Source organism: Panthera uncia, assembly GCF_023721935.1.
Source record: "Panthera uncia isolate 11264 chromosome B2 unlocalized genomic scaffold, Puncia_PCG_1.0 HiC_scaffold_25, whole genome shotgun sequence".
NCBI classification, from domain to species: Eukaryota; Metazoa; Chordata; class Mammalia; order Carnivora; family Felidae; genus Panthera; species Panthera uncia.
The window spans coordinates 25,142,017-25,152,281 of NW_026057581.1; the positions used below are offsets into that span (position 1 = coordinate 25,142,017).

The 10,265-nt window shown below is 36.3% G+C and overlaps 1 protein-coding gene across 1 annotated transcript in view; it reads left to right on the forward strand.

The window, feature by feature from the left end:
• GMDS (GDP-mannose 4,6-dehydratase) overlaps positions 1-10,265 on the forward strand; it is a 628,119-nt gene that overhangs the window by 313,565 nt on the left and 304,289 nt on the right. The window lies entirely within an intron of this gene.

Consider the following 10,265-nt stretch of genomic DNA (forward strand, 5'->3'; position numbering starts at 1 on the left):
GCATCTCCTGACTTCCATCAGAAACACACATAGACCCTCTCAGGAGGAAACAGTCATTCTCAGACATGTCCTCTGGTTTCCAGCAGATTAAGATTACTAAGTATGAACTCTGAGTGTCATCAAATGCACAAGGAAACAAGCTACCATCAGTCATATTCAGCAGGAGAAAAACAAGAAATTAGTCCCCCCAAGAACTTTAAATAGTGGCATTATCAAATTCAGAATATAAAATTACTAAGATATCTCTAGGTAAATAAATTGATAAATCATAAAAAATAAATAAGCAGCAACAGAATATAGAACTGCCCAGGCAGATTTGAAAAAGAACCAAAGAGAACTTTAGACATAAAAACAAAAATAATTATGGAAACAAAGAATTGTATGGCTGACTTTAAAATATTAGACTGCTGAAGGAAAATTAAATGGATCTCAGGAAATTACCCAGAACATTGCAGAGAAGGATAAAGAGGTGAAAATTATTAAAATAAATAAATAAACAAACAAATAAAAGAAGGTGGAGAAGAAAGGAAAGAGGAAGAAGAGGAAGAAAGAAATTAAGATTTTGGAAGGCAAAATAAGAATGTCTAACATTCCTTCCCAGAAGCAAATAGTAAGAGAAAAGAAAACAGAATAGAGTGATGAAGAGGCAATATTGGAAGCGATGGTTACTGAGAGATTTCCAGACCTGCTATAAGAGACACTGTTAAGTGTTGTGTGCATCATGCAGAAAACGTATCTAGACACATTGAAGTGAAATTCTGGGATACCAGAGGCAAAGAGAGAATCTTTAATGGGAGGAAGAAAGATGACCTACTAAGGAATAATAGAATGACCTCACACTTACCATAGCAAAAAATGGAAACCAGAAGACAATGGAATAATACCTCTAGCATGCTCAAAGAAAATAGTTTGCACCCTGCAGTTGTGAAATTAGCAAAATTATCTTTCAAATATGAGCCAATTTCTCTACATTAAAGGGATTTCAAAAGGATACATTTTCAAAAGAAAGGAAATTATGCCAGAAGGAAGATTCAAGAAGGAATGATGAAAAGGGAAATTGGTAAATATGGGAATATGCATGGCATTTCCAGTCCAAAATTATAAATAGATGTGTATTCTCTGAAGGAGAGACTCTGGGAGCTACTCAGATTAACTGAGGCAAACTTAAGAGTTACAATAGAGAAGAAACTTATTTTATCACCTTTAAATTAATCTTTTGCAACCAGATACTGTTTGTTGTGCTCATGAAAGATATATCATTCTCTTAAGATGTTATTAAAATAATATAACAGTGCTTGATTTATGTTTTATCATTTTCTCAAATATTCTAATCTGTGATCCTTATAGTGGATTGAGTGATCCCAAAAAGATCTGCCTACTTCTTAATTCCAGAAACTTGTGAATGTGATCTTATTTGGAAAAAGGGTCTTTACAGATATAATTAAATGAAGGATCTTGAGACGAGGAGATCATCCTGAATTACCAGGGTAAACTTTAAATTCAATGACAAGTGTTCTTATAAGAAACAGAAGAGGCAAAGACATAGATGTACAGGAGAGGATGGTGTAAAGATGGAGGAAGAGATTGTAGCCAGAAGCCAAGAATCAAGAATGCCTGGAACCAGAAAGAGGCAAAGGAAGGTTTATCCCCTAGACTTCCCAGAAGGAACTTGGCCCTGTTCAATTCCAGACTTGTATTTCCAAAACTGTGAAAGAATAAATTTCAGTTGTTTTAAGCCCCCTAGTTTGTAGTAATTTGTTATGGCAGCCACAGGAAAGTCATACAGTCCCTAAAGGTTAAACTTTTCTCAAACAAAATAAAATGAAACAAACAAACAAACAAACAAAAACCAAATTCAATTAAAAATGTAATTGTCTGCTGTATTACAGTATTGAAGCCAGTTTCTCTAGGCATGCCATCTTCTTCCCTTGTTTGTCTTTGAGATGGCATCTGGCTATCTGGGACACAGATGTGGCTTATTTGACTTGGTGTTGACAAGGAGGCAACTGGAATCCTCAGGCCCACATGGTACGCTCGGCACACTGCTGATCTCAGTTGCAGAGCTGCTGATACAAGCCATTCCCTTGCCTAATGGCCAGGGAGGCGGCAGGCTTGGCTCTTTTTTGGTGTCTGCTGCTTATAAAATTCAGGGGCTTCTCTTTCCATAGGCTCCTGGAGTGAGTTAGCCTCATCCCATCCTTCATTGGCATGGTGGACTATTGACCCACTACATGTAAGATGTAGTCCATATCCTACGGGTTTTACCTCCAAGCCTCAACTACAGAGCATCCTCCCTCACCGCCTCCAGCCCACTCAGGGCTGCAGGGCAGGCCTGTTGGCTCTCACACCACTGCCCATGCCCTGTAAGAGAGCCTCATAATACTGCTTCATGTATCTTGATGCAGCTATCCCAGGTCAGTCTGGGTGGCATCCTAAGGAGATCTCTCCAGAGTCTCCAGCATGAAGTAGGTTGAAGTCTCCTCCTCTTGATGATTTCTTCAATATAATTTACTTGTTATCCCACAGAAGCTAGGTTGGAACATTGCCTCTGCTGGTGTCCTCCACTGCCCGGGGTGGCCTGGGCACCCCCCACCTGCTAGCTCTTTTCATCCTTTTTACAAGAACCACAGGCCACATGCCTGCCCATCAGAATGTGTGAGAAACTTTGGGTTGTGACCACTCTTGGTTTTTGATACACTAAACTTATTTAGAAAATTACTTTTCCATGACCTTATTTTCAAACTTACTCTCTTGTTACGGAATCCTATTTTGAATGATAGGGATGAATATTAACTCTTTCTTTTTGACTATTTGATACAGTTCTGTTCTTTCTCCAGACTTGGGCTAACTGTGGAGAAGGTCACATAAAGACAAATGTGGAAGAAAAAGATTTTACTATTTTAAAAGATTTATCACAGTAAAAATATCCAAGACAATAAACATTTATAGCTAATAGAAGTACTTTACAATGATATAGAGTTATACAGCCTTTAAACTAAGTATCTTACTAGGTCCTTAGAGTGGATTATTATCCCATTTTATAGATAAAGCAACTGAAAAGTTAAAATGCTTATTTAAGGTAATGGCACTTATAAAGGGAACAGAACTATTAATAACTCATAGAGTATATAACCCTACTTCCAGTGTTACACTTCCAAGGCCATGTCCTTTGCCTCAGCTCGGACATTAAAGCTAAAGCCTATTTCTAGGTCCTGAGGTGGTATTCCAGTCATGTTCTTAGCCCAGAGCCCTCAATGTCCACCCAGACATGTGCTTTGGAGCTTTCCCTTCACTTGAGTACTTTTTTGAGACTCAGCTTTGAATTTAAATTAATAATACTAATGCTTTATCCAGCATATCTTGGTGTTTTTTAATGTGGCAGTTTTTCTTATATGCAACATTGGCAAAACAGAAATTCTGTTCTTTTCATTCTATCTGTGCTAGAACTCATGATCTCAGACTTAGAACTAAGATTTGGACTAAAATTCATCTTAATTTTTTTTCTTATGGATATACATTTATGTGACCACTCTTTTTTTCTATGTTAATGAGTTTACATTGACAGAGTAACGTTCAGTGGTTTAAGAAATGTTTATTAGTGCTTTCATTGTGTGAGTCTGTACATTTGACTTTGACTATTTACCTCAATTCTCAACTTTAGATTTTCAAAATCAGAGAATTAAGAGACCTCGTCATAAAAGATGTAAGAAATATGAACTTTCATTCATGCTTAGTTATAGATACCACTAACATTGTAATGTAATAATTATCATAATAGCTAACATTTATTGAGAACTTGCTAATCATATCACCTTGATTTTCTCACTTAAACATCAAATCTACATGGTAAGTATTGTTATTATCCTTGTTTTACAAATGAGGACATGATGATACTAATTCCTTACATTTCAGTAATGATTATGTTCTACAGTGTTGTTTCAGATACAGGAACATTTGACATGGCACATATCACTATATTGATAGTTTACAGAACAGACTGTAACTTCAGAGCCGTTAAATGGTTTTTGCAAGATCACATAGCCAGTAGCTATCAGAGCTGGCCTTTGGTCAGTTCATTGGGCTAACTTTTCATTTCTTGACACTAAGGTCTTCTAGTTTAAGGCTCTTAGAAATCAAGTGTACATTTAAAATAATTACGAGAGGTCCATTATCCACGTGTTATAATGCACAACCACTTAAATAATCTCATCTGAGGAAGGATACCTCCTGCATTGCACTGTGGCTTAGTGAAATCAGCACAGGTGGGAAAGCAAGCCAGACAGGCTTGGATCAGGCTTACCTGCTTGTCCTGACTGTTGGGCAGTTTTGCTCAGCCTCTCTGCCTGTCTTTCTCCACCTGCACACTTGGGATGGTTTGTCAAAGTGGCCTCTAAGGTCTCATTCTAATATATAATTATTTTTATGGTTCTCTCCCAAAAACAGCAGGTGATAAGGAGTAAAAATGAAGAGAGCAAATTTAAAAAAATAATAATTTTAAGCCTCTCCAAAAACTAATTAGTGAAGCATATGATAACAACAATGTTTAAAATTAATCTGAAAATGAAATTAAAGAAAACAATTCCATTTACGATAACATCAAAGGAACAAATTTAACAAAATGAAAGCAAAACTTATTTTCTGGAAACTTCAAAACATCGCTGAAAGAAATTTCAAAAGGCCTAAGTAAATAGAAAGACATCCTGTGTTCATAAATTGGAAGACATGATATGGTTAAGATGACAGTATTCTTTCTTCATATTGTCCTGCAGATTCAACACAATCCCTATCAAAATCTCCAGTGGCTTTTTTTTTTTTTTGCAGAAATTAACCAGCTGAATATAAAATTCACAAAGAAATTCAAGGGACTAAGAATAAGTAAAACAATGTTTAAAAAAAAAACAAAGTCAGAAAACTCACACTTACTGATTTTAAAACTTACCATAAATCTAAAGTAATTAAGAATGTGGGATACTGTCATGAGGATAGATACGTAGATCAATGGAAAAGAATTGAAAGTCGGAAATAAACTCACACATTTACGATTAATTGATTTTTCACATAAGGTGCCAGGACAATACAAAGGAGGAAAAAATAACCTTTCTAATAGATGGGGCCAGGACAGCTGTATATCCACATACAAATGAATGGAGTTGAACCCTTTTCATCACACCATATGCTAAAATTAACTGAAAAATTAATCAGAGGCCTAAATGTAAAAACAAAGTCTGTAAAAATTTACTTTAAAAAATACGAGAAAATCTTTATGATCTTGGGTTAGGCAAAGTCTTCTTGGATATGACACCTAAAGCTCGTATTACTCCAAAATAGACAAATTGGGCTTCATCAAAATTAAAAAACAAACAAAAACTTTTGCACTTCAAAGGACACCATTAAGAAAGTGAAAAGAGAAGCTATAGAATGTGAGAAAGTATTTGGAAATTATATATCTAATAAAGGACTTGGATCCAGAATATGTAAAAAAAAAAAAAAAAAAAAAAAAGTCTTACAACTCAATAGTAAAAACACAACCAACACAATTAAACAATGGGCAAAGGATCTGAATAGACATTTCTCCAAAGAAGGTATACAGATGGCCAATAGCATGTAAAAATACAGATGCCCAATCTCATTAGTCATCAGAGAAATGCAAATCAAAACCATGCTGAGATAACACTCACTATTCACTAGGAAGACTATTACCAGAAAAGATAAACTGTAACAAGTGTTGGGAAGGATGTGGAGAAATGAGAACCCAGTTTACTGCTGGTGTAAAATGGCAGATACTTTTGAGAACAGTTTGACATTTCCTCAGTAGGTTAAATGTAGAGTTGCCCTGTAACCCAGTAATTCCACCTGTAGGTGTATACCCAAGAGAAATGAAAACATGATGTCGGTACAAAAACTTCTACATAAGTGTTCATAAGCATTCGTCACAATCACCAAAAGATTGAAACAACCCAATGTGTACCTTCTGACTGATGAATGAATAATGTGGTATATCCACATAATAAAATATTATTTGGCCATAAAGAAAGAATGAAGTACTGATTTATGCTGTAACATAGATGAGCCTTGAAAATGTTCGCTAAAATGAAGCCAGTCACAAAAGACCAAAAATTAGTCTGTTTATATATGAAGTGTTCAGAATAAGCAAATCTGTAGTGACAGAGCAGATAAGTGGTTGCTTAGGGCAAGAGGCCTTTGGGGAAAATGAGAAGTGACTGCCTAAGTGTTTTTTGGGGGTGCTAAAATGTTCTGAAATGTTAGTAATGGTGGCTGTATACTTTGTAAATGTATTAAAAGCCATTCAATAATACACTTTAAATGAATGGGTTATATAGTATGTGAATTATATCTCAAGAAAGCTATTATAAAGAATAACATTAAGAAATTAATATTTGAAACTGTCCCATTTACAATTGCACCAAGAACCATAAAATACATAGGAATAAACCTAACCAAAGATGTAAAAGATCATTATGATGAAAATTATAGAAAGGTTATGAAGGAAATAGAAGACACAAAGAAATGGAAAAACATTCCATGCTCATGGATTGGAAGAATAAATATTATTAAAATGTCAATACTACCCAAAGCTATGTATACATTCAATGCAATCCCAATCAGAATTGTACCGGCATTCTTCTCAAAGCTAGAACAATCCTCAAATTTGTATGGAACCACAAAAGACCCCAAATAGCCAAAGTTATATTGAAGAAGAAAACCAAAGTGGGAGGCATCACAATCCCAGACTTTAGCCTGTATTACAAAGCTGTAATCATCAAGACAGTATGGTACTGGCATAAAAACAGACACATAGACCAATGGAATAGAATAGAGACCCCAGAATTGGACCCACAAATGTATGGCCAACTGATCTTTGACAAAACAGGAAAAGAATATCCAAGGGAAGAAAGTCTCTTTAGCAAATGGTGCTGGAAGAACTGGACAGCAACATGCAGAAGAATGAAACTAGACCACTTCCTTATATCATACACAAAAGTAAACTCAAAATGGATGAAAAGCCTAAATGTGAGACAGGAAACCATCAAAACCTTAGAGGAGAAAGCAGTCAACAACCTCTTTGACCTCAGCCACAGCAATTTCTTACTCAACACATCTCCAAAGGCAAGGGAATTAAAAGCAAAAAGGAACTATTGGGACCTCATCAAGATAAAACATTTCTGCACTTCACAGGAAACAATCAACAAAATTAAAAGGCAACCAACAGAATGGGAAAAGATATTTGCAAATGACATATCGGATAAAGGGTTAGTATCCAAAATTTATAAAGAACTTACTAAACTCAACACCGGAAAAGCAAATAATCCTGTGAAGAAATGGGCAGAAGACATGAATAGACACTTTTCCAGAAAAGACATCCAGATGGCCAACAGACACATGAAACGATGCTCAACATCACTCATCATCATGGAAATACAAATCAAAACCACAGAGATACCACCTCACACTGGTCAGAGTGGCTAAAATGAACAAATCAGGAAACCTCAGTTGCTGGCGAGGATGTGGAGAAACGGGAACCCTCTTGCACTGTTGGTGGGAATGCAAACTGGTGCAGCTGCTCTGGAAAACAGTGTGGAGATTCCTAAAAAAATTAAAAATAGAACTATCCTATGACCCAACAATAGCAGTACTAGGAATTTACCCAAGGGATACAGGAATGCTAATGCATCGGGGCACATGTACCCTAATGTTTAAAGCAGCACTTTAAACAATAGCCAAATCATGGAGAGAGCCTAAATGTCCATCAACTGATGAATGGATAAAGAAGATGGGGTTTATATACACAATGGAATACTACTTGGCAATGAGAAAGAATGAAATCATGCCATTTACAATAACATGGGTGGGACTGGAAGGTATTATGGTGACTGAAATAAGTCAGTCAGAGGAGGACAGATATCATATGTTTTCACTCATATGTGGAACTTGAGAAACTTAACAGAAGACCATGGGGGAAGGCAGGGGGAAAAATAGATACAGAGAGAGAGGAAGGCAAACCACAAGAAATCTTAAATACAGAGAACAAACTGAAGGTGATGGGGGTGGGAGAGAGGAAAAATGGGTGATGGGCATTGAGCAGGGCACTCCACAGTTGGGATGTGCACTGGGTGTTGTATGTAAGCCAGTTTAACAATAAATCATATTTAAAAATTACATTTTGAGAACTACATATTCAAATAAACTTGACCATTATCCAAGACAACTTTTGGATGCAGATAAGGAAGGTTCCACATCTCCTAGCAAGACATTCTGTCCCGTCAAGGAGGGAACCTGGGCTTTATAATTTTACAGTCACTGATGTAAATCTGTTTTAAAATGGTCAGTTTGCATAGGTTCTTTGAATCTCAGTTTCTTCGCCTACAAAATGGGGGTAATGACAGTTCTTAGTTCTCGGGTTTGTCTGAAAACTAAATGAGTTTTTTCATCTAAAGAGCTCAGTGCGGTGCTAAAAGTGATAGCCATTGTTAGAGGTCTTGAGGTCATGATCATTGCAGGCTTGTGATAAGGATTTAAAGACAGGCCTGCTGGAAACCCCTGCACTGCCTTTGCATGTGCCTGGAGCACTGTCCTTGTCTCACAGCTAATTAGTTGCTTCATGACCTCATGAGGAGACTCCATGCAGGCTGCTTCTCTGGTGGGTGTTTCCTGACCACATCCAGCTACTGAGTTACCAGATTTGACTGTTTTTGTTCTTGCAAATCTGTCATCTCACTTCTGGCAGCACTGATTTGTCTATCTTACCCTCTCTCTACTACTTTGAGTAGCTGCTACTGCATCACTCCCAAGTTCCCCAGCTCAGTGCTTAGTGCTTGATAGGTACTCAGTTAATACTATTTGAAAGAATAAATAGGGAAGGACAGGACCTAGATGCATTGAACATGGTCACATGCTTCCATTTGACCCCTAAACATTTGCTTACTAGTAAAGAGAATAATCTGAACTATTTTTTGTTGGGAACTTTATTTAGTGATATGGCATCACTAGTTTATCTAGTATATTTGTAATGATAGTATAGTCCTGATATTAAAAGAAAAAGGCAGACATCAAGAAATCTACATTTAATTATAAATTTAATTTTATTTGTTACAAGTCAGTGGAGAATAAAAGATTGTTAATGGGTAGCAGATTGAGAAGGATTGCACCTATTTAATATTTCTTCATTTTGAAAGTCTGGTTTTTGAAGGAGCTCTGTTTTATAAACTGCCATGGAAAGTTGAAACTTTGGATTTATTAATGTACTCTATGAGCTGCTAAGAAAAACTGAAAATTTAGATTTCCATAGAAATCCCATTGTCATCTTTAATGATGGCATTGGTATAAATGCATATACCAAATTTTTGTAGTCAGTGATCTAGTATATGTTGGCACTTGCCCTGGGCCATGTTCTTGCCAAAATTTAGTAAACCTATTTAGAAAAATTCCCCTTATCACTGTGCCAGTTTCTCTAGAAACCAAAAGCTTTCATCATAACTAACCTCCCTGCTTAATCTGCAAAAGAACAAAGCTAAAGTTATTGAAATGTGACAAATTGTGATAGTAATCTATCTAAACTGTATGAAGCCATCATTGACTTTATGTGTATTATTACCTTGAGAATTTGGTGCTTTGTGCTAACCTTACCTAGAAACAGAGCCATGGGTAAAATCATCTCCAAAGTGTCTTTTATTTTGTCCTTCTCTATAATCTTTTAAAAAGTAGAACCTTTCATTAAGACCAGAGAACATAAAACAATTTCAGTTCTTTCTTCAATTCATGGCACCTTTCCTCCAATCATTTCAAAATATTTATGCAGAATTCAGGAGCCCATTTCTGTAGATAGCACTTAAGTGAATTTGGAAGGTGGCATTTCAGTAAGTATAGTAGAGAGAAACTTTTGAGTTGGAACTGTGTCATAATTTATAACTGGATAGGTTTGCAAGTTTCCAAAGAAGAATGATCACCACTTATTGGCAACCCAAATGCATTTCTTGTTTGTTTCCTGTAACTGGTTATAGCCTGTGAGCTACTCCTCTCCCTTTCCCCATGAGCTCCAAAATAGCTTTATTAATAGGAACATACGTTGTTTATGTTCTTAAAAAAAATCAGGGTGGTCTTAGATGTCTGTCTTCCATTCTGGCATTTCCCTTTGTACAACCCTTTTGAATTTTCTGTTTAAAAACTGGCATTCCAATAGCTTTTCTTTGGCCTAATGCCTGGGTCACATATTGCAGCAGCAAATTAGGAATGTTAAGACGTCCCCC